At 36.8% G+C, this 25,754-nt stretch overlaps 1 protein-coding gene and 1 long non-coding RNA gene across 2 annotated transcripts in view; one reads left to right on the top strand and one right to left on the bottom strand.

Moving 5' to 3' along the window:
- The window catches only part of LOC110257201 (uncharacterized), a 758,677-nt gene that overhangs the window by 259,328 nt on the left and 473,595 nt on the right, over nucleotides 1–25,754 (bottom strand). The gene's annotated exons all lie outside the window — the stretch shown is intronic.
- Nucleotides 80–23,976, top strand: LOC106506174 (uncharacterized). The gene is made up of 3 exons (XR_001301314.3): nucleotides 80–215; nucleotides 361–426; nucleotides 22,328–23,976. It is a non-coding gene; the product is annotated as an uncharacterized LOC106506174 (long non-coding RNA).

A 25,754-nucleotide genomic window follows, 5' to 3' on the forward strand; every position in this document is an offset into this window, starting at 1 on the left:
TGTGGCATTCATGCAACTGTTTTCATTTCTTTTACTAAGCTATTGCTGATTGCTTCTACAATTTAAAGAATTCCAAATATGAATGAATATTTAGTCCACTTTTCCCTTTTGAGTGATCAGCGCAAAAAGAATTTAAAACAAATGGCCTTTTCCCAACACTGAGAAGAAGCCTCTGGAATTATCCTTAACATATAAACATCAGTAGGAACACCTAGGTAAGTTATTTCTCTTTTTCTACTCAAGTTGAAGTGAAGACATTCAGTAATTATTTCAGAAATACCAAATCATGTTGATCAGCTTCCTCTACAAATTAAATTTATTAGTTGATGGCTCAATATTCCACCCATTTTATTTTTCTAGGACATGAGCTTTCAACTAAATCAAGGAACTAATAAAAACAAAAGTGAAGATATGACTGAGTATTTGGTAAGTACTTAATACATGCTGACGAGCTACAGTTTTATCTAATATGTGTTCAATAAGTAATGTTTATTCAAAGTTGCATTTTGCATTATTTAATGAGGCTATATCTGGATGACTAAACTGATGCTTACCTTGAGATGAATGTCCAAATTATACCACAGTAAAGAAGAGCAAAAAGCATGATTTTTGGCAGGTGACCTATCAGAAACACACTTCTCTTTTGCTACTATCTTTCTGTCTCTCTCTCTCTCTCTCTCTCTCTCTCTCTCTCTCTCTCTCACACACACACACACACACACACACACACACTCATGCACTTTAGGAAGTTCACAGTCTATCTGGAAGGAATCAATGACTAAAGTGGAGATGATTCCTCTGTTAATCTACATATTCTATACATTTGGAAGTAGATATTCTAGTTTTCAGTTCCCAGAATTGATTTACTTTTCTTATAGGAATGAATATATGTGGTTTAGTGACTTCTGCAGGCACACACATGGTACAGACACTCCTGTCACAGACAAGAAAGATACTCTCTGGAGCCTGAAATTCTCCCTTCAGTAACACACATTTAACCTCCATTTAGGTCAATGAGAACTACTGGCAGGTACAAGGGCCTGGGGAGTAGGAATTTTTAGCAGGTAATTGTTATTGAAACAGAGAGTTTAGAGAGCACCTCACAGAAGAATCAGAGGTGAATTCACCTTAAATCTTTGCTTTGAGCCAAGAATAACCTACAACCTACAAATTTCTTTCAAAAAACACCTTACTTTATAATACTCAGAACAAAATAAATTTCCATGAGTCCTCTGTTCTCATTTCAACCCAGCGTACCTTATGTAGTTATACTCAAAGAACAAAAACAAAAAAATTAAGTACTCTAGGCCAATCAATTTGCAAGAAATGCTCTATTAATCCAGACAACTACTTTCCCTAGATAGACATGTTCAAATCTCACACAGATAGTGGTTAAAAAGAAAAAAAAAAACCTGCATCTCTGGATCTCACCTAATTTTGCATTAAAAATGTAATGTCTGCAAAATCAGGGAGGAAGGAAAAGTCTTGCCAAACACTGATTGCAACGGGTAGTTTTCAGAGCTAGTGATGGATAAAATAAATCATGCAAGGATCTTCCTGAGGGAATGGTGGGGCATGTCACAAAATATAACAAGAATTCTGCTAGACATTTTTATTTATCATTTTACTTATTCACCTATGCAACAATATTTATTGAGTACTTAACCATACTTTCAGGCAATGTGTACAAGTTGCTAGGGATAGAGTGATGAGTAAAATGATGTCTCTGCCTTCACTGAGCTTAGATTTTAGCAGGGGAAACAAATGTTAAATAAATATGCACTGATAGTTGTAGTGGGATGATATTTTGAAATGTTAACCCATATATTTTCCATACAGTTTCATGAAATTCTGGGACTTTCCTGGTTTAATCATTTAATACCTTCTATGATTTTCCCTGTGGAAAAAAAATGCCACAACTTAAAAATATAAGGACACCAAATAAATCTTAGCTTGGTCTTCAGGAAGAAGCGGGAAAATACAGCTCAGGTAACAGAAAATGTATTAATTAATCAGGTCCAAGAGATCATACTTTAAGCTAAGAGAGACAATTTCTTGGTGGATCATTGGGTATATTTTGAAAGTTAAAGACTCCCAGCTCCCTGCTTCTTCCTCCACCTAGTCGGGCTCCAAATGAGAAAACAACAGAAATCCTAGACTGGATTGGGAATCTAATGCGGAGAGAGCAACACCCTTTCTGCATGGGGTCTGAAATGCTGATATATTGCAGGCTGCAAGGTGAGTTGAGGCAAATGGACCTGAGTCTGTTCAGAGCTTTTTGCATCTCATGACAGAATGGTTCCCTTGTGCCAAAAATATGGCAAAGCACTTCTAAGAGATTCTTGTGCCCCAATGGGCCATGAGAAAACAAAGCTTTGGGTCAGGTGTCTGAGAGAAAAAGAGAAAAATCCACGAGGGCAGAGTGGGCTTCGGTGGGCAGCCTCAAGCTGCCCATGTGGTGAAGCCCAAGACATCAGACTCAACTTAGAAGTTCTCCTGCTGGCCTGACCCTGCTCCTCTGAGCCCTTGTCTGAAGCCTTGGCTCTGTGTAAGCCCCTTGGGATGCAGACGTAATCCTGCTCAAGGTTACTGTTGCCCCACTTTCCCTCCCCTTCTCCCCACCCGCCTAGACACTGGGACGTGGGCTTTTTTCTTTTCTCAGGGACTCACCCATTTTAAACTCTCAGTATTTATTTTCCAATACTCTTCATGTGCCAAGACCAAGGAAGTTTTATCTAGTGGACAAGAGGACAGCTTGGCTCATTACTTACTAGGTAGTTTGCCAAATATTTTGCCCATGCCCTGAGTTCTTTGGCTTCCCCCAAAGAGTAGGCTCTTGAAACTCAATGGCTAAGACTTTACTCATTTTTACTTTTCATTTTTTTATTTTATAATGATTTTTATTTTTTCCATTATAGCTGGCTTATAGTGTTCTGTCAATTTTCTACTGCACAGCAAGGTGACCTGGTCACACATACATGTATACATTCTTTACTTTGAAGTTTGATATGTTATATCTTCCCTGACCTTTCTGGAAAGGGCTAAGGGGTTCAAAGAAAAGGGAAAGCATCAGCTAATATTTCCAAACTTTAACTTTCCTTATAATTATTTAGGTACCATGTAGAAAGCATGAATAAAATTACTGAAGTAATGGAGTATATAAAGTAGGGTAAAGCAAACTCAGTATATGAACTATATGGAAAGAAAGAACAGAAAAAGAAAATATGGAGGAAAGAGTGTACGTGTGTTCAAATATGTGTGAGAGAGAGGTCTGTATGCTTTAATATGACATCAAGTAAATAGAATTGGTAGCATATATCATGATGTTATCTGAGATAGATCTTAGCATTTGAAGAAAGATGTGGAAAAAAAAGTAGAAGTGTTTTCTTGTGACATATTAAATAAAACAGTTATAATAATATAAGCTCTTAAGCAACAAAATTTTAAGATATACATCAGTTTTTCAAATCACTATTTTAAAAAAGCCAACATTTTAATTGCATTTAGCAAAATTGATGCATTTTAGAATAGACACTGTCCCTTCTAAAGTCTAAAAATTCCCACAGAAAAAATACCCCTTGGATCCCAATTCTAACATTCTCTCAGGGACATCTCCCCAAAACTCACTTAGTGTTTTGGTCACAGGGTGTAGAAGAGATAGTATGAACAGAGCTATGTTTCGTTCATTTTCATTTTACCGAATTTACTAATTTTTTTAAGGTAGCAACAGAAGCAGAAGGCCTAACAAGAAAAGAGGGGATTCCAGCTAATTGTCCCGTGATAAACATAACTCATTAAAAATGTGTGTGAATAGATAACATTTTAAAAGGCAAAATCTTGACTATTCCTAGCTGACAAATTCTTTGGAAGCTTCTTAAAGGAATGAGCTGGCAATGCTCTCATTTTTCAACTTTAAAATGAAAGGAATCTCTGAACTTTCCTTCTTTAGCAACAAACTCCCTTAACCCCTTGCCCCACTGCCATAAAGAGAGAGAGAGAGAGAGAGAGAGAGAGAGAGAGAGAGAGAGAGAGAGAGAGAGAGAAAGAGAGAGAGAGAGAGAGAAAGAGAGAGAGAAAGACAGACAGAAAGAAAGAAAGAAAGAAAGAAAGAAAGAAAGAAAGAAAGAAAGAAAGAAAGAAAGAAAGAAAGAAAGAAAGAAAGAAAGAAAACAGGATAAGTTAAGATCTTTATAGGTTAAGATTCTTAGTATACATATCCCCTTTTGCCTAGAGTCAGGCATAACCTGGAATCTGGATTCACCCTTCATATCTCATTAGTTAAGTTTAGGATTTTTATTTTCCTCTTTAGTTTAAATTGCATTTTCTCATGATTAAAAATGGATAGCTGTGGCTTGGAAATAGAAAACTGGACCAACTATGAACTAGAGCAAAGTTGAAGACAACTAAATATTTCAAGAATATTTTTGGTAATTCCATGAGATTTCCTGACAATTGGTCATTTTACCCTCACTGAATCCTGCGGTGCCACATTACACACCCAAAGGCTATGGTGCAACACAGCACAACTTCAGTAGTTTTCTTTTTTTTTAATTGAATGTTTTTTTCAAGCAAGTTTAATTATTTAATAGTGTTAAAGTTCTGGAGCAGTGAACTCATTAAAGATAGAGTACTGGTCCTGTGAAGTTTAGCTGCATGTGGCTATTGGATCACATAGCCCTTTTCCTGCCATGTAATAAGAAAACATCTCAGAATATAACTATTGGTTGGCTTTGTGGTGTTGGGTTAGTGTGCCAGTCTGAGGTTAGAGCTGAGATGGGATCCCAAGCCCTGGGCTTTGTATTATATAGTATTGTATTTTTGATGTTGTACTTAAGGGTCAATTACTGTTTCCATTATAAACCCTGTTTTTCAAGGGTTTATAGCTCACCAATTTTCATTTTGGTATGCAAGCTGCATGAATATACAGGTTTTAAAAATAGCTTAAATTGGGCAGTGCCATTTTTAGATATAAAGCAGTAAAATACACTTTTCATTGGCTTCAGTTTGTTTTGGAAGTTTCCAATCTAAAAGTTTATTCTATCTTAAAATACAAAAAAGGGTGTTTTTTTTTCATGCATTTTTCATAATAGCTTTGATGGTAAAAGGAAGCCAAGGAGGATATCAAATGAAACTTGGAGGAAAACAAGTAAAAAATTATTTCTTGTGAAGATTCGTGGATAAATGTCATTCAAATCAATGTTCTCAAAAATCAGTAAACTAATACAACAATACTACCTGAGCATGGGCACTCTTTCATGCCACTATTATGGCAGATGCTGTGAGAAATGGAAGAGATCCCTGTCCTCAGTGTGTTTAAAGTTCTAAAGAGAAATACAAAGAGCAATATTAAGTATAATAGCCAACAAACATGGAAGCATTAAAGTGATAACTCGAGTGAACAAGAATTTAAGAGGCAAAAGCGAAGCCATTTACAGAGGTGTGCAATTTATTGATGCCCTGCAAAAACAAGAAATTCCAACGTATAGTAATTGCCCAGATATGGAAATTTACCCATCTAAGTTCATGTGATTTTTTTTTTTTATCTTCTATTTTAGAGCCTCACCTGTAGCATATGGAGGTTCCCAAGCTAGGGGTCGATCAGAGCCACAACCACAGCAACTTGGGATCCAAGTCGCGTCTGCAACCTACGTCACAGCTCAGGGCAACACCGGATCCTTAACCCCCTGAGCAAGGCCAGGAATCGAACCCACATCTTCATGGATCCAGGTCGGATTCATTAACCACTGAGTCACGATGGGAACTCCTAAGCTCATGTGATCTTAAGTGCTCTGTCCCTGACCATCAGACTTAGTAAATCCCTGCTTGAGGATAAAGCTATTTTCTCCGTCATACTGAATGCTTCCAAATCATAAAAGCAAATTTCCTCTTGCATCAGTTAAAGCTAAGCTTCTTGTAATGGTCATCTACACAATATATTTTCACTTTGTCGTCCAACTCTCACTTCCCAATCTGTTCCAGTCTGATTTTCAGCAGTACTACTCAGATCAAACTGCTCTTGCCAAAGTTTCCAAGGCTCTCCTTGTTGCTGCTGTCATTGAAGAAGCCTTTGCTTTTCTCTTTCATCCAAATTTATCTTTATTGAGAATATGGCTATAGTTCTCTAGCTTTGTCTTATAATGATCTTTGTCATTCTTTTGTTTTCCACTGTCCTCCCCTTGCTATGGGTGCCTCTCTTTCCCTTTTAGAGAATGCCCCATTGGTGTGGAGTCTTGGTGAGGAGAAAATGGTTGCTTCCCATTAGGGAAGGGACAGAACCTTCTTTTCTTTTGGTCAGCACAGGAAGCATTACTGTTGGCAGGACCCCACCAACTAGATATTTTTTTCCTGGGATTTTGATGCTTGATCAAGTGGTTAGACATCATATTCATGTACTGACAGTGAAAGAAGACCCCACAACTCTTGCTATATAATACTTGCTACAGCTTACTCTGTGCCCATTTTCCAAATCTAGTTCTTCATGTTTTCTTCATTTCTGTCATCTCCAGATATTCTTTAGTAAATTTAAATTTTGCTTAAAATAGAAAGTGAGTCTCTTTTGTTTATAAACAGAACGTCAATTGATGTTATTTCCAATTCTTTGGCTCTTCTTCTTTATACTTTTACCGATTCATTTTCAACTGTCTATTCCTTTTATGCTGCAATTCTTCTAGATATTTTTTAATATATCTTCTCATTTCACCTCACATTATCTACATGGGTTGTTTTAATGGCTCTCTTGAGTTAAACTATCACCCATATGCTAAGGACTTCTCAGTCTGGCCAGTCATTCCAAATCACTCCTCTGTCACTTGTATTTCTTTCTTTATGCTGTTTTTTAAACTTATTCTATAAATATTTAGTCTTCTTCTACTATGAGGAAGATATATGATAGGCAATGGAGAAACAAAGCAATATAGTTTTCCATTTAATGATGGATTAGTGATGGATTAGTTAGTTTAGTGGATTCCATAATCTATGGACCCCATAATGCCATAAACTTTAACCTAGTGGATGTCATAGACTAGTGAAATCCACAGATGCCATGTAATATTCAACATCTCCACCTGGATATCTCAAAAATAGTGAATTCATCATCTTTCCCTGACATCGGGACTCATATTTTTCCTACTGGGTTCCCTATTTCAATGAAAGTATTCAATTGCTTATGCCAAGAACCTGAGCATTATACTGACTTTTCCTCTTCACCTGATCCCCACTTCTGCACTAATTATTAAAGCCTGTTCATTCAGCTTTCTTAGTATCTCTAGAATTTCTCTACTGTCTGTCATCACTTTCACTGTTACCTTATGTATATAGGCCTCCATTCCATTTCTCTAGGATTGGCACCACATTAGTCTTGACTTTTGTGTCGAAATTGCAGCCAGAGTGAACTTGAAAAAATCCAAGCCTATTTGTGATTATATTTTAGTTAAAACCCTTTGAAGATGCCATAACAATCTCAAAATTAAATGCAAACTCTTTCAAATCCCTTCCTTCTCCTTATTACATTTCTAACCCTCACTCATTGCCCTACACACTTCTCAAGTTAGCTACTGAAACTCTCTCACATTAGCTATTTCAACTCATTGTTTAGGTAATTTCTCTTTCCCTCTGGAGGCTCCCTTTTCTGGGGGGAGGGGACTGGCTTATGCCCCTTTTTGTGAGTTTTTAAAATATCTTGCTTTCTCCACATCCTAACATTCACTATTCTGTATCATTAATTGCCATGTTTTGTGGGTAGATATCGCTAGAATTCAAGACATTTGAAGGTAGAAATCATACCTCTTTCTATATTGTGTTAGCCATAGCACATAGCAGGTGATTAATAAGCATTAGCTAAACAAGAGAATCTTAACACTTGCATTATCAATATCAAACTGTAAAAATACTTTTACCCTTTTCCAAGCTTTAAATACTTTGGTACATTGCTCTGACTACTGATAAATAGTTTTATGTATCTGAAAATGACATGCTTATGTTTATAAGCTGTGCACTATTGCATCAGTTATCAGATGATGAAACAGCAAGAGGTTCTAGATGTGCCCTCCAAGCATACCTGAGAAGAGGTCTAGGGTGAGAGAATGTTCTCCTTGGTCCTACAGGTATACATAAAAGATCATTAGGATCTGAAGCTATCTGAACCCTAAGCCATAAGTTTGAAAGATTTATTTTTGGCTGGATAAGAATAATTAGAAGAGGAATTGTGTTGAGTACTTAGTATGTGCCAGGTGTTCCACTGAACTCAGGTAGGGTGGGGAGATAGACATATAGCTTCAACACATTGTAGATGGACACAGCGATACATGAGGATCCTTGAGGGTTCGTAAAGACCCTTTCAGGGGTTCTACAGAATCAAAATGATTTGCATATTTTTTGCCTTTTCATCCTCATGCTTTCATGTGTGTACAGTGGAATTTTCTAAAGATTGCATAATATTTGATATGACAACAAATTGGATGAAAAAGCAGATATGAGATTCCAGACATTAAAATAAAAAATGGTGCCACTCTTCTAACTCAATCATTTCTGTTTTGGAAAATGTAGTTACTTTTCATGAAAAACAGTTTGTTAATGAAGTGGATTTATTGGTTTTTTAAATAAATTAATAAATACCTACTTTTAAATGTCACCTTACATTTCTATTCGGGTTAATATTGATAGATATAGCACTCTATTATTGAGTGTCCTCAGTAATTGTTTACTATAACAGCATTATTAAAACCAGAAGGCTTGAGAACTGCTGACATAGACAGTGGAATAATCATAAGAGGAGGCATCTAACCATCACTGATAGCGTGGTGAACACCACTGGGGCTGAAACAAGCCCAGGTGTGGGCAATGACCAGTTTTGACATGCTGCCCCATCCTGCTATCCATCGATCAGTCTCCTATGACTGCAGTGTTAGAATAAGGAGAGAATCATAACCTGTACATCCATGTAAAAGAAAGCAGTAGGCTTTCAACGAGGGGTTGAGGACATTCCTTGTAGGACACTACGTTGCCCTCAGATCATTAATTCAAAGGCATTGTTATGTTATTTTTTCCATATGGAAGCCTATTTTATTGGACATATCTCTAGAGTGTATTAAATTTTGGCTTAAGTATGCATAAGTTATTTTTTGAGTACTTATATATCTCCATTGTCTTTGTAGGTATCCTATTTCAGCTAACACTCAAAACTTGTTTTGATGTCATGGCAAGAAAGTGTGCAATCAATGTTGATAAGCAAATCAACTGATTGATCAATTCTTGCCTAAAGTCTAGCAGAAAGCCACACTTCATCTTGGTAGACTCGCCTATCAACTATGTAGCAAAGTACTGCTATGGACTAGAAATTTCAGCTACACTCTTATTCAATGTTAACTGTCTCATATTCAGAAAGAGTGAATACAAGGTCATTGCAAGTGTCCTCAGTGCCTTGGGAGAGGATTTTAGGGTTTCTCTTTTTAATAGACTTTTGCTAAGAGTAACAAAGGCACCATAAAAGGAACAGTTAATGAAACTTGTTTTCTTCATTACCAAACTTAATATAAATACTTCAAGATGAATATTCTTCTTTTTTCTTTTTTAAATTATTCATGAAGTCTATCTTTACTGGAGTTGAGGGGTGGTGATATACAAGAATAATCTCAGAAATTATTACAATAGGAGAGACATAATATAATATTTTAACCCCAACTAATTTAAGGAACATAATCATAATCCCCCCAAAAATATAATACAATAAAATTTAGAATGCAGACTAATCCTTAATTTGACCTACATTAAATAATTATCATATAGAGGTAAAACCATAGATAATTTCAAGGTCTCCAGAAGCCTTCAGCTTCAGTAAATGAGATCTTAGATTTTACACTCTGACATCGCTTACTTTTATTTTCCCCTCTGGTACAAACTCACATCAGGATCCCTTTCCTCTGCAATTAGCAAGGTAAATGACTTACCTAACTGGCATTGCCCCTTTTCATTTTGGGGTCTTCAAGCATTTGCCACTTACACTCAGATCATGTTTTTGTGAGAGGCCACAGAGCGACTTTCTTAAAAGCTATCAAAGCCTTCCTCATTACCCTTTATGGGCTGTGCAGAAAACATCTCAACTATTAGACATTTAACTGGAGTGCAGTAGAATGGGTTTGCTGGCCCCCTCCGGTTCCTTGGGTAAAAGCTCTGTTCATAATCAGTTTCTGGTTTTTTTAAATGACCCTCAAGAGGTTCCTTCTGGTCCACTTCAGTTCCCTTTTTAGTGTCCCATTGATTTTCCAGACTTTAGGAACGTGTCCTTAACTGCCTGCTTTTCCATTGGCTCTCCTCACTGAATGCTAAAGAACACTTTGTTACTTCAGACATTGAGAAAGGAATATCTTGAGAACTAACACACCATTTATAACAGTACAGTTTACAACAGCATTTCCTGAAGAAAGAAGGTGCTTCTCACAGAAAGAGAAGGATGATTTCTGCACCCCATTTAGTTTCAAAACTACAAGCAACACCCTTGTTTCTTGTCAATAAAAAGGAAGATAGAGTAGAGTAGTGATCACAATACATAAATGATATTATTTGTCCCCAGAGTGTACACCAAATAGTAACTCAAAGAGCTTGCATGAATTATGAATGGTAGGGAGGCGCAGAGAGGGAGCTTAGTACAGACCCACTCCACACTGCTGTTTCATGAACATTTTAAAAGCAGAGAAGCCACATGAACCCACATGAATTATGTGATTAGATTGCAAAGGTTTATAAATTTACTCTGAATCCCCCTCCTGTTCTAAATCTCATTTTAAATAATATAGGGACATGATAGGAGATGTGCATCTGAAAATGTAATATTGATTACATTTTAACATCAAATAAACTCGTCAACATAAAATCTGAAAAACCTCTTGGGAATAGTAGGATTTTAAAACAGATGTCCTCTTGGCCCCCAAATAATAACAACAAAAACAACAAAAAAGCAAAGGAAGAGCAACAAAAAGCCTTGGGTCTTTAACTATACGTAGAAGAGAAAGACAGAAATATAAGAAAATGTGGGCATTTATATAACATTTGGAAAATGAATGGTGGGTACTAAAGGACTCTGCTTTGACCTGAAAGTCAGGGGCAAAGCCATTATTGTTTCTGTTGCTGAGAAAAAGGGTATTCATGTTGTAATGTAACATATCGTTACATTGTCCAGTTCTTTTTTAGACTCTGCAATAAAAATTGTAGTCATTTTCCAAAGAAAAGTCATAGAATGATCAGATCTCAAGCTCTACAAATAAAAATATGCTGGAGATTTTCAGCCTTTTCTCAGAATACAGTATTCATGTGCCCTATTTTCTTATTTTTCCCTCTAGCATTTTCCTTGAGGTTCTTTTGAACTAAATAATCAGGAGAAATTGGGAGGGGAAAAGAGGGAAAGGAATCGTTTCCTCCTGCAGAAAAATAAAATAATTGTATAGAAGATTTTTTTTAACCTACATGCACACCCCCCCCCCAGAACACACACACACACGTACACCCCACACACAAAAAGGAAAGAGTTGAATTGAAACAGAATCATTATCAGGATGTATGTCTTAGGATAAGGAGTAAAAAATATAAAGGCAAAGACTCATCTGAATAATCCTAGTTAAGGGCCTTACCAAGGAGACAGCATAAGTTTTTTTTGAAAACTGGTGAGTCGCCCTGCTTGGCTGAGTATGAATTGAATGTTCCCAAAGTAACATTTCCCAAATAGGGATACCCTTCCATTTCACACTGCTCTTTCTCGAAATAGCAACACCATTTAGCAATATTTCATATCAAGACAATTACATTGTAGAATTATTGTAGTCTTAGTGCTTCATTAAAATTTAAAAAAAAAGTTAAATCCCTGTTTTGTTGAACACAAGAAATGAATAGTAAATATTGATTTAGAGTGAATGCAAACATTTCCCTAGGAGTGGATAATTACTGCCTTTCTATGCAAAACACTTATATTTGAAGAAGCACTTCACTTACTTTGCTATGCGGTATACATTCTTTAGTACATTTTAAATTATATGTTGTCCTGGACAGTGTCTGCTCTATAATTTCTTGTGTCTCTACACCAGAGTCAGTATGTAATTTTAAACTACAAAGTTTCTGCCAACTAGGAGAATAGGCTTAACTCTTTCTCTTTGCTGGGTTCACAAATTCTTACATGAGGAGATCTGGAAAGACATGGGACCGATGATCTCAGATCTGGAGCAGTTTTGTCTTTTTTTTTTTTTTTTTTTTTTTTTTTAGGCCAACAGAAATGCCACTAGTAACTGGCCACAGATTTATAAAGCAGAGACTAAATGGAATATAAAATGTATGGACCTAAGCCAGATTACAGTCTCTCTAAAAGATATGAATTAAACAATTAGCATTAGAAATGTTCAGTCAATCACTAGTGGTTTGAATACACCTTATAGCAAGATCTAGTTAAATATATTCATACTTTAAAACAGATCTCTTGTTAAAATCTCTGATTATCATAGTTTTATCCCTCTGTTGAGATATTTGCAATATATCATTATTTACATTATGTAAAGGAATACAATTTAACTGTTTCAGTAATACCTATGTAGATAGTGATTTAATTCAGAAGTTAGAATATTAGAATACTTTTAATTGTACAGAAAATACAAAGTTAAAAATACTTGCAAAATCATCTCATATTAGAAAGATTAAAGTACCCACCATTCTATTCTGTTTCTATGAAATTGGCTTTTTTTTTTTTTTAAGGTTGCACATAAAAGTGATACCATGCTGTATTTGTTTTTCTCTGTCTGGCTTATTTTACTTAGAATAATGCTCTCAGGATTGTGGTTGCCAGGGGTTGGAGGGAGCAGGGAAAAGAGGCAGATGTAGGTCAAAGTGTATAAACTTTCAGTTATAAGAAGAATAAGTTCTGAGGATCCAATAAACAGCATGATAACTATACAGTTAATGATACAGTATTGTATACTTAAATCTTGGTGTGAGTAGATTTAAGCATTTCATTACGCATACATAAAAGGAGTAACTGAGTAAGGGGGTGAATGTGTTAATTATCTTGATCTTGGAAATCATTCTACAGTGTTTGTCTTATTTGCTCTCTCTGTTTTCAAACTGTATATAACCTTCTACCTTTTGAATATATTAAGTTTGCAATATAGGAAAAATGAACTCTAAGAGGAACAAAAATACTTTAGTGATTATACCAACTATAAATGCACTTGAAGATTCATCCGAATTTCAACTGTTTGCATGTCATGTAGTGTCCTGTGATAACTACTGGGCTCTCTTATGTTTATACCCTCACCCATTATTGGCTTATTTTAGACCAGCTTGTCTGCACACAAGAACTGCCTGGGGAGTTCATTAAAAACAATTCTCAAGACCTTATTCCAGAGAGTCTGACCTGATGAGTCTGGAACAGGGCCCAGGAAACTTTTTCTTTTAATACTCCAGATGATTTTTATGATTAATTTTGGCAAACATGGTTCTAGACCTTCATCTAACTTCAATTTTATTTTTCATCCGTGGGGGCAATGTTTTCATTAGGCATACTTGAGAGAGAAAGGGGAAGTCCACTCTCCAGCCTGCTTGGTGAGAAATACCCTCACTGTTCCTGTTTCCATGTAAAAGGAAAGCACCACTAGGGGTGATTTTAAGTCATATCAAAGTAGAACTAATTAATACCAGACCTATTTCTTGAGAGAGGTTTTGATAGAGGTGTGTTTTAAGGAACAGGAAGGCCAGAGTTACTCCAGTGCAGATTGAAAAGGAAGTGTGCATGATAAATGGACACAGAACTGAGCAGGCTGGATGGAGAGAAAACTAAGTCGACTCACATCACAAATGAGACTATGCTCTGCTCCTTGGAATTATGCTAAAACCAATAGTTGTGGGAGAAGAGACAGTCTGCAGAAGACTATACGGATTGTGCTGATACTCATTTTTTTTTAAATGCAAATGACAACTTAATGCTTTAGCAGAAACAATGCATAGAGACAGCTCTGGTGAAATCACTAGCACATAGTAAAATGTTTTAATGCCAGATTCCATCATAACCATGTGAGTCGAATCCGACCTTGATTGTGCCTCTGCAAGTGATATCAAGAGATGTTTTGGAAGAGAATGCAGTAGCTATCCCAGGTGACAACACTTTGGTAAAAAGCATATGTATATATCAGAGGTATTTATTACAGTAAATAATCAAATTTTTTATTATCAAGATCATGGTTATGTTAGTGTTTATTCATTGTGTCCCTCCATATCCCACTACTCTAACCAGTGATTTCTGTAGAAATGTTCATCTTTTTTTGTGTTGCAAGCATGGGCAGTACAGGAGGTGTGGGCAATACATTACCAAGACTTTTACTAAAAGAAGAAACCCAAAGGACAGTATCTAGAGTCCAGCCCTTGACTCTAGGCATTCACCGGTGTTAGAAATTCCCTTATTATATCCAATCTAAACTACGGATCACAACACACTTCTTAATTTCAGAAATATTAAAAGGTAAAAAAAATGTGTATCTAAGAATTGATAATACACAAAAATCTTAAAAAAGTATAATGAGAGACAGACAGACTCCTGAGGTTTTTAAGATGTTTATCAAAGAAACTCAAAAGTTTGACAAATAAAGGTCTGAGGGGGATGGTCAGTCCCCACGTCAGTTCCCAAGGTACTGAGACCATGTGAGGATGCCAACAAGCTGCTCACAGTCACTTGGACACAGCAGAAGAAACTTCACCTTCTCAGATGAGGCTACAATAGACAATGAACAAGGGACACCTGTCAGAGTGGATTTCAGAGCAGCCAGACTGGCGATCATGGAATCCTCTCCACCACCAAAGGGAAGAGATCTTGCTTTTCTAGTCCAGTAGAATTTGGTACACGCCAACAACTCTTGACTGCTGCAAGTTGTTCCCTTCCTCTTTTCTTTTTTTTTTTTTGTCTTTTGTCTTTGTTGTTGTTGTTGCTATTTCTTGGGCCGCTCCCGCGGCATATGGAGGTTCCCAGGCTAGGGGTTGAATCGGAGCTGTAGCCACCGGCCTATGCCAGAGCCACAGCAAAGCATGATCCGAGCCGCGTCTGCAACCTACACCACAGCTCACAGCAACGCCGGATCCTTAACCCACTGAGCAAGGGCAGGGACCGAACCCGCAACCTCATGGTTCCTAGTCGGATTCGTTAACCACTGCGCCACGACGGGAACTCCTCCCTTCCTCTTTTCTAAGTGGTAGTCTTAATGAATTTACCTGCCTTTTCCTCTTCCTTTGTCCATAGAGGAGGTAATTGAAAATACCATTTAGGATTCAGTGAGTGAGCCATGAAATTGCTACATTTGCATCAGACTCAGAGCAAATACTCATCCCTACAAGATTCTGAACTTGGACCTGGGATGCAGTAAGAAAATGAGATTTGTGTTTCTATGTCTTTTGGAAGGAGTAAAGGCGTTTATAGGATTCAGAAGGGTTGCATTATTTTAGGCAAGGGCATTACAAAATTGTTCGTATATAAAGAGGATATGTACAGCAAAATGGGCCACAAGTAGTAATTTGTGAATGGTCATCCATTCACAATATTTGGGTGAAAATCTAGCCTTCACTATGGGAACAGTCTCTATGCCATATCATTTTGATATGTCTACTCTAGAGTTACTGGCTGTACCATCACCTATGCTGGAGGGCATCTGCCATCATGTGGAGACAGCGTTACTAAAATGAATCCACCGTAGAGGAAAGTAAATCTTGGTGAGGGATGGGAGATAGTAAAAAGTATGTATGGTGGTGAGGGTGGGGGAATGAAGCAGAGAGGGTAGGAGAGAAGAGGACAAAAAAGACCAGAATTCCTAGAAATCTGAGAAATTATAGAAGAAAGTTGGTTTTCGGTCATTCAGTTGAAAGAAGCCTCATTAATACAGGATGAAGTATCTTGATTCAAATTTCACAATAGCTTTGCAAAGGTGGGGTCAAATAATAAAAAAAAAAAAAACTTATTGACTCACTGTCATTAAATCAGTGAGAGTGGAAAGAGAAAGCAGATCTCATATCTTACTTTCATAGAGATGCTGAGTCTAGATTTACCACTATACACAGCCAAGAAATATTGTGTTGATGAGGTCAATATCAAATAGCTACAACAGATAACAGTTGTTGAATTCGTAGCATGTGTCATCATTATACTATTAGTGATATATTTATACTAACTCTTTCCACCCCCCAACAACCAAATTAAGTTTTAATTATTCCATAGTACAGATGAGAAAACAGAGGCTTAGAGAAGATAAACCATTTGCCCCAGGTCCCACAGCCAGCTGGGACTGAAACCTAGGTTCTTTGCCCTTAGTCATAGGTTCCCTTAACCACCATACTCAACTTGGGACAAATAGAGCACTTCCCCAAATACCAATGGAATTCTTGTATTTGTCTTTATCTCCTGTCCAAGTCCAGAATGAGAGAAAAAAGTGTCTTCTCTCTGCCAACAATACCACTAACATTGCTACATTGACATTATTCAGCAAATTGCTTTCACTTAGTAAGCATGGTGAGAACTCTCTGCCTAAACATTAGAGACAGTTTTCCAAAAAGCACACATCCAAAAAAGTTAAAAGTAGTAGAAGAGGTGGAATTTATTATTATTAATTCCACTTCAAGATTTATTTCAAGACTCAACTGACTCTATTTCAGTGTTGGACACCAGAACAGAATCCAATTAGCCTGGCTGTTACTCAGCATTGATGCTCAGACTTACCCTATGTGAGTCCTTGCGGTGGGACACAATTTCAGAAAGTTGAGTGTTCAAAGGAATGTTACTTCTGCAAACAGCATTTTTAATGTCAAAGGATAAAGCATCACAGTTGTGGGGAAAGTTGTTGTACATCTACCAGGAAAATATTCCTCAGCTACCCAGTCGGTCACTCCCTTTGCCTTTGGCTATTTGGATAGATTTTAGTCTATATTAAAATACCCACAAGATCTCCAATCTTAATTATAAAGCTTGAGAAAAAATGTCCAGTGAAAGTCATTTTCAGGCATAAATCAAGAATCTCTCTTTAACTCCTCTGCCTCAAAATTTACGTAACTGTGAGAGCAAAGAAATCAAATGATAAAAAAATGCCAGATACTACAGATTAGAAATGAAAAGTAAACTATCCGCGTGCCAGTTTCTTGCTACAAGTTTCACTGGATACCAAAATCAATGTAACTGAGAGAAGATGTGGCATGGAGAGAAAAATCTCCCAGGATAATCAAGGGATATATTCCCAAGTCTATTTCCCCCCACAGAACTGTTTTGTTTTCTCACATCAATGAGACAGAATAAAATGTGGATCCCATGATCAAGCTGGCAGAAGTCATGCTCCCTACCTGGATGCTCGAAAATTGTAAATCACAACTTTACAAGGATTTAACTTTTCCCTTTCCAAAATAATCAAATATTGTGGTGAGGGGGCCACTAATCATGACAAAAAATATACTGCAAATTCTTTCTTTTTGTGCCAAGTCCAATAAGTTCTCTGAGCGAAATTAAATGCACGATCTTATTCCAAACCACAGCTTCCCTTGGGGATGTGCAAATCTCAAGTGGGGGCTGAAAGGCCAGTTGTATCAAAGCCCAGGGTTACACCCATTTTTTTCAAGTTTCTTTCTTTTTTTTTTTTCTTTCCCTTTTTTAACTACTGCCTGTAGTATAAACGGCTCGGGCCCCTCTGCTTTCAAGCCTTCGTAGTCAAATCAGTGCTTCATACTTTCCACATTCTGCCTCTAAAAAGTGGGCCAGTCCCTGACTTCTCTTAGTTTCTCACAGTTTTTGTTTATTTTAAGAGAGTCTCTGCTGAACTCCAGGGAAGAGAGGGGAAAAAAAAAAAAAAAAAAGGAGAGAGAGGAATCCGTTATGTTGTAAGCAATTACTGGCTCCATCTCTTAGATCTGCAATATCACAGGAATTAGAGATGGAAAAGACCCATTAGGTCATCCTGTAAACCCCGTGCCAGCACAGTGCTATTCCCTACTGTAGATTATCTCTTCTGAGAGTCTTTAATATGTTGAAAGGGTAGCCAATGCTAACAGGGTTTTACTTTATTTCTTTTGCTGCTTTGTGCTGTTCAGTCTATAACATGCCATTTCTATAGATGGGTCTAGGATGACTCCTCAAAAGACATTTGACTGCCCATGAAGAATTAAAACAACATTTATGCTATCCGATAACTATGTTCTGTAAGTTCAGCATGGAAGCATCCATAAAAACACATTTTGGAGAGCCAGTGTTTAGTCCCAGGGATGGAAATGCTACATATAAAACAATTTTACATAGACATATTCTATATGTGTCATGTATTATACCACAAATATAACTGTGTGAGTGTGTATAGATGTTCCTATAAAGTGCGTACAAATACTATCATTACCCCAGAGTGTTTGTTTCCTCAAAGTCGTGCCAAATGCTGCATAATTCAAGAAATGTTATCCAAAATATTTAAGGTTATGTTTCTCACAATTTTCTTCTTATCTCTCTTAAGTCACACATTTTAAATGTCAACTTGCATAGAGAAATATTTAATTTCAAAGATATTCCTCCATTGGGAAACTCTTTTAACTCTTCCTTAAGTAGTTTTTTTTTTTCCTTCTTCTTCTTCTTCGTCCTTATCCTAAGATAATGAAGTCCTTTGGTTTACTTTTTACATGCCAACCTAGGAAGCCTGACCTAACAGACTACCAGTCCCATCCCTCGGGAAAAGAAATACAACGGGAGGGCCGCCCTGCGTGAAGAAGGAACACGCCGTGTGTTCTTATGTGGCTTCCATCTTAATTCACTGTCCTTGAAGGCTATCTAGAGAAGATCAAATGAATAATACTATTTAAGATCATACCATTTTTGGCTGGGATCATCACCAACACTGATAGAATATGTATTTTTTCTTACATTCTCAGCTATATAGTATTTTCTAGGTATAATGCAGAATATATTTTCATTTTTAATATGTTTAATAAGTTGACCCATTTTCATTATGTGTGGTAGAGAAAAGTTATTTCTCACAGCTCTCCTAGGAGGCAGGATGGCTTAGTAATGAAGAATCTGGAGTATGAACTCTTTACAAGTATGATTGTGGACACTACCAGCTACCTTCTATGCAATCAGTGGTTTATATAATACTCTTCAAGAAAAATAATCTAATTTACCCCCAAACCAATGTATATGATAGAGGGATTCAGTTTACCCTGTGTAGTTGAAAGAGTACAACTAAATTAGAGAACTTTAGAAAGTTTGGGCTCCAAAACCCATCAGGTTCTTCCTCATCCTTGCTGGGGAAGCCTTATGAGCTTGTTTCCCCCTGACAAGAGCTTTCCTCTTAGGTCCCTAGGAACATCCCTTCCCTTCAAAGGGGTTCTCTCTGACCACTCTGGCTAATTGGGATCCCCCACTGAGCCACTTACAGAACTCTCCTTATTTAGCTCTAATAAGAATCAAGTATTGCATTGTTCATTTATAGTTTAGCCAGGTCCCTAAAGAGGGACTTGGTTCTAGGGTTAAGGGCATGGGCTCTAAAACCATCATCCCTGCCACTTACTAGCTGCTTCTCTTTGGCAAGTTAACTTGCACTCTCTCCCTTACCTGTAAATGAGGAAGACAATTTCCACTTTACAGGCTTGTCTTGAGGAGTAAATGAGTGAAAACATGTAAAGGCTGTGGTAATTAATATGTAGCATGCTCCCAGTAAATATTAGGACTACTGTTTTAAGTCTTATCCTCCTTTGTGTTTTGAAGCCTAGCTTAATGTCTGGTATATGATTGGCACTCAATAAATATGTATTAAGGAAATGAAAGAATGAATATTTTGAAGAATGTTCCTTCCAACAATGGGAGTAGTTGCTCTTTGAGGTCATATATCTTTGTCAGTCAACAAAATTGTCGAAAGAACTTTTAGAAAGATTTTAAAAGTCATTCCATAATAGTGTGGGAGGTATAGCTAGTTAATCACTAAGATTTCTTCCAACAGGAAGATGCTGATAGTGATCTAAGGTTGTGCTATCACCACTTCCCCTCTTTGGGTCCTAGTTTTCTCGAAGATAAAATAAAGGTTTTTGACTAGATCTCTAGGGTCTGTCCTGTTCTAACATTCTATGATTTTATATGTGAGCCAGCTGAATCTGTTATCACTTTTTTTCTTCCTGCTATAATTCCCATAGAAGAGTTTTTTCATTTGGCAACCAAAGTAGCTTGGCTTAAGGGGTATCTGGGACAGTTATTCTACCCCAGAGTCAAGGAGCCCTAACAACTGGTGACTGTGCTATAGTCACAGCCACTTGGTGACAGGAACATAAACAGTCCATTTCCCAGGCCTCCTCTTTCCACTGCTATATTCTCTTTCACTTCCCACCTTCCGCAGCAAGACAGCCTGCCGTATGCATCCCCAAAGCAGAGGAATTCCACCCACACAGTACTGCAGAAATTACAGCCAGAAAACCCCTATTAGGTCATGCAGGCCACACCTCTTCTAGAGCTTGAACGTCCTTTCCAACTAACATTTCAGCTCTCCTTCTAGGTCCAAAATGGGGCCGTGCTTTAGCGATTCCTGGATATGGTTTGAATAACAGTTTATAAGCATTCTGGGATCCTTTGAAAATAAAGGTTCCATATAAATTTATATGGCTATTTTGTTTATTATAAAGTGGTTTCGTTGTTGTCATTTCTGTTAATCTTCCTGGGAATAGTCACGAGAAGATTTCTCAAAGAAGAAATTGTACTAGAAAGCGTTTGACCTGATATTTATCAACTCTTGATAGTCAGCCATTAAGAACCTAGCTGACTAAAGCCCTGATTGCCCTGCTGTAAATGTGCAATTAAAAAAAGTTTTGAAAACAATTAAAATATTATTTAAAGAATTATGTGTTAATTACTGCTAATATATTTGCTCACATTTTCCTCACCTTAATGTATATTTTTATTTATTGTCAATGTAAATTCTGTTTATTTTGAATCATATAACAATGCTTATTGCCTTTGGATATGAAGTCTTATAACTGTTAATTTGCTAAATGTTCAACATTTAAAAAACCTGTTTGCTTGTTTCATTGTGCTGAATGTACAAATCCAAGTTAATATTACTCCAGGTAACAAGGCCAACTGATTAACAAAAAGGTCAGACCACTGGGGATTCCACCCAAATCCTTGGCCACCATCCAGCCATTCCTCCAGCTCAAAGACAATTTCATTATTTCTCTGTTAGGATAGGAAACAAAGTCCTAGATGACACAGTAAGTAGCACTTTGCATGTTACTTAAGATATTTTTCTCTTGAAGAGATTAAGGCAAGAACCTACGATAATATTTTTTTATCACATACACAAAATTAGCATCATTGACCCATTTTATAGAGAAAAAAGCTTGACTGCAGAGAGACAGAGCCCTTGGCCACATTACTCAAATCATAGTGACAAAATCAGGGAAGCACTGAAATCTGTCTCCTAAGTGCTAACAAGTTCTCATATCCAAAATGTCACATTTTCCTAATGAATCGCCAGTAATAGCAACTACGAACATGCCACAAAATTTAAAATGCCATTAAAATGTATAATAAGCATAAAGTTTTGAACTGGAATAGTTTGTTTTCTCCATCTGAAATTACATTAAAAAATTATTACAAGGAGTAGTACTAAACAATACTTTATTAAGAAACTGATGTTATTTAAGACAATACAATAGGTTTCATATTTATCAATGTATCATAAACTAAGGATAATTTCCTGAATTTACAAAGGTCACTATTAACATTGGAAAGCTCTGGATGACTTCTGTCTAGTTGACAGAAGAGTAGTAAACGCAAAGGAACTCAATTGCAGGCCAGAGTTGGGAATAAACCTCAATTTCCAAAACTTTCTAGTGAAGCAACAGAGACAGATATACACCACAGAAAGATTTCAAATTAAAAGTTTTCAGCAAAACTAGAACAAATTTTCAAATAAAAAAAAAAGGGGGGTCAAAGGATAAACACCTATGGAAAACATTGGAAATACAATTTTTAGATCAGTTTAGAACATAGACTGGATATAAACTAGCAAAAGTATTTTAATGTTGTATTGAATACGGAGCCAAATGAATAACAACATGAATACAACAGGTTAGCAGTTTTAAAACCTTAATGGTAAATAGATGAATCAGTGTGGAAGGATGTCAAAATTTCCCTAAAACAAAGCACTTCACTTAGAAATGCGGTAATTGACGGCAATGTCAGCACACCAGCATTATGCCCATATTCACCTAAATATCTATTTCTCCTTTAACACATCTGCTCATTTAAATATAGACACCACCTCAAGGTGAAAAACATTACTAATCTAGGATTTTTGCATTTTAGGGACTAACAGGCATAGCCAACAAGTCTCATTTCAAGTTCACTTTGAGTGATGAAGACCACAGGAAGGCTGCTTGGATCACTGCACTGAGAATGCAGAGGCCTCACACTGGCTCAGTGGGAAAAGTCTGTAATCAATTATTGCTGCCTGTCATAACCATGGGAGGGGGAACTCCAAGCCCACCTGACACTTATTTGATTTTCCCATTCAGTCCAACCCTCTTCACTTAACAGCTGAGGAACTTGAGGCATAAGGGGTTTGCATTTAAGAATAAAGAGTTGGAGTAATGGGCCTAAGGGTAGACGGATGTTGGGATGTTCTTTGTGGAATACAGGGATTCTACGCAGGTTTCTGCCATTGCATTCCACATTCTTATTGTCTGAAATTCAACAATAGATACAACTAATGCACAGTTACATTTCTATAATAATACAGTCTTAGTTCATGCCTCCAAAACAAATCATAATACTTAAATATATTCTTAAATCTTTTCAGGCTCCTAACAGCTATCCTTCTGGAAGGAAAAAAAAAAATTCTTACTAAAAACTAATTTCTCTAAGACATTAAATCCAATAAGTGCCCTGTTTTTATCAGGCTTCATTCTTTAGCCTTCTTTTTCTCTGTTTAGAGTTTATAAATGTAACTGACTTAATCCCATTCAGTGTGATAGAAAAACTGGGAATGAAGTGTAGAGGAACCTTTAATGTACCAGCTTCCTCTAAAATGTACACCAAGATGCCCTTGAGTAATCTCAAATTATGACCCATTTCCCTTGAAGATTACAGCAAGCAGTATGGAATATCCACTGGCCCAGAATTTACCTTCTATAACCACACCCAGTATAGAATTACTTCTCAGAAATCAAAATGAAATGTTCCGTATAAGCAAACAGTTGTTGCGATTGTAATAACTGAACATCTAATATCTATCCTAACATAAAATAATCCATTACTAATAGGTGTTACTCTTCACTTAAAGTTCCCCACATAACTTAGTTTTTTTTTTTTTTCTCCTTGTATACAGATATATTTATTTTAAAACTTAATTGAGAGCACTCACAAAGACAAGAGCATTCACAAAGACAAGCAAATGTCTACAAAAGGCTCCTGGTGAGGAAACAGTCCAAAACCATGAAGAAGGGTTGTAATGTATGCCTTATGCATACTTAGATTCTTTCACCATATTTTTTAGAACTCTCTATATTACATATGCATTGGAAAATCAGTGGCAAGTCTATCATGTGAGCCTTCCTCCAAAAATCCTTTAATGCAGATAATACATTAAAAAAAAAAAAAAAGCAAGGGATAGAGTAGTCCTAGGGTATATTTTATGGCTTTTACTGCTTTGCCTCTCCAGCTGCCCATTGAAGAGATATTTTGGCTCAGGTTTACCTATCATGGCAGCATGGGCCCATGGGGACCCATGGAAGGTAATGAGGGGCTCCATTAACCAGTTTCATTATTTCAGAAGGCCTAAGGGAATAGCACACTCACCAATAACAAGACCGCTAAAGCTAGAGTGTCAAATTACTTTGCTTTGGGGCAAAATCTTATCAATTTCATATAAAAACACTTATTACCTCATGCTGATCAGAGTCTCTGATTGGCAACTATGTATGTGTTTGATTAATAAAGTGTGAAATAAAAACAAATGAATTGTTTTGTTTGGACATTAAATTTTTTCAAAACAGAGTCCCAGATGTAGAAGATAATCAGAGAAGACGAATTTATATTAAAGGCTTAATGTCAATCTAATAACGTTGCTAATGATGGTGATGACAACGCAACAGCTAAAACTTACACGGCATTTACTAAGTGCCAGGCACAGTTCTAAGCACTATACATATATTAATTTATTCAGAATCATGTCAATCATATTAGGCACAATTATTAACCCAAAGTAGAGTTACGAAATAAGGGAGAAAAGGAAGACAGAGGGACATCAGAGAAATACACACAGTCAAACAGATAGTAAGTGCTGAAGCCAGAATTTGAATGCAGGCAGTGTGGCTTTAGAACCCGTTCTCTCAATTCCTCCTTTCAGGGAATACATTCTGATAATTTTAACAGAGATAACAGAGAAGAGTGATTTTCCTTATCGTAAAATTAGGGATAGTGATTAGTAGTTTTCTCAAGTTATTGATAAGATTTAAGAAGTTCCTGTTTGTAAGATGGAGACCAATACTTGGCAGGAGATAATGCTATTACATGTTTGCCATTACGTTTTCCAGTGTTAACAAGACTTTTTTAAATTACAAAGGGTTTCTCCCTACTCTTGAGCACAAATCAAAATCCTAAGGCCAACCTTCTCACCCACGTTCAATATGGGTAACTTTAAAAATGACTTTGCTTTTGTCTAACTGCTAATATGCAAGGAAATTCAAAAGGTTGCCTAAAAAAAACCCATTAACTCCCTATACTGGTGAAAACTCAGACCTCTCCTCCCTCTGCAATGGGGGTGGGGGTGGATGGGACACTTTGTGCTGGAGTAGAGGTGAGTGTAACCAGAACCTGAGCACTGCCAAGGACCCTTGATGAAGTCTTCATTCCTTTCTACCTCTTCACAACACTCCTGTGAGACTGGTAATTTACCACTAAATCTGTGTGCCTAAAAACAAACTTTTCAACTATAACATTCACCATGTGATATGTACATTCCTTGGACTAGCAAATCATTGCGTAATATTACTCAGTTTTAATAAAACGATCCTTTGAAGCTCTGTTGTAGACGAGAGTAATTCCCCAGCAGCTTTGAAGTATCCTCCCTTAAATAAAGTCAGAGAAAAAGCCATTGTTTATTTCACCACTATTTAAGAGTTAATGAGAGATTTGCACCTGTACAGCTGTTGTGGACTGAAACGAGCTCATGGAGTGAATGTGTTTTCTGCTTGAGACAGTTGTAAATGCCTTGAGTAAAAACACTGAGGACTGCTAATGGATAGGTTTATTTTAAAGCATGCCATCTGCTATCAATCATAGAGAAGTATAGGAAGCAAGTTTGGCTGGGCTCCTTCCTTGTGAGCCTGATAAAGACAGGGCTCCAGGACTCGGGAACATTGAGTCCTCAAGAGAATAAAACATCAAACCTACTCAGCAGCTCCACTAACAATAATAAAAATGCCTCTGCCTAAAGGTGACATTCTGAATTTACGATTATTTGTGTCTATAAAGTGTATTCTTTGGCTCCTGACTCATTCTGACTGTCTCACTCTGAGAACAATACATTAAGACTGCCTGGAGTAAATGGAAATCCTATCCTTTTATTAAACCAGCAGCCTGTACCTGAGTCGATCTAATGCCCTGTAGGACCTCAGGAAGATTTTCAGCTCTGTTCTGTTCCATTTTTAAGATTTTTCATAAGAAAATTACAAATGAAATCTATGTTAATGCCCTAAAATACATAAATAACGTAGCCAAGTTTATCTTTCCT

This window comes from Sus scrofa, chromosome 15 (assembly GCF_054392235.1).
Source record: "Sus scrofa isolate SSC_HxYL_T2T_F1_AM1 chromosome 15, Sscrofa_HxYL_maternal_Yorkshire_Landrace_v2.0, whole genome shotgun sequence".
Classification (NCBI taxonomy): domain Eukaryota; kingdom Metazoa; phylum Chordata; class Mammalia; order Artiodactyla; family Suidae; genus Sus; species Sus scrofa.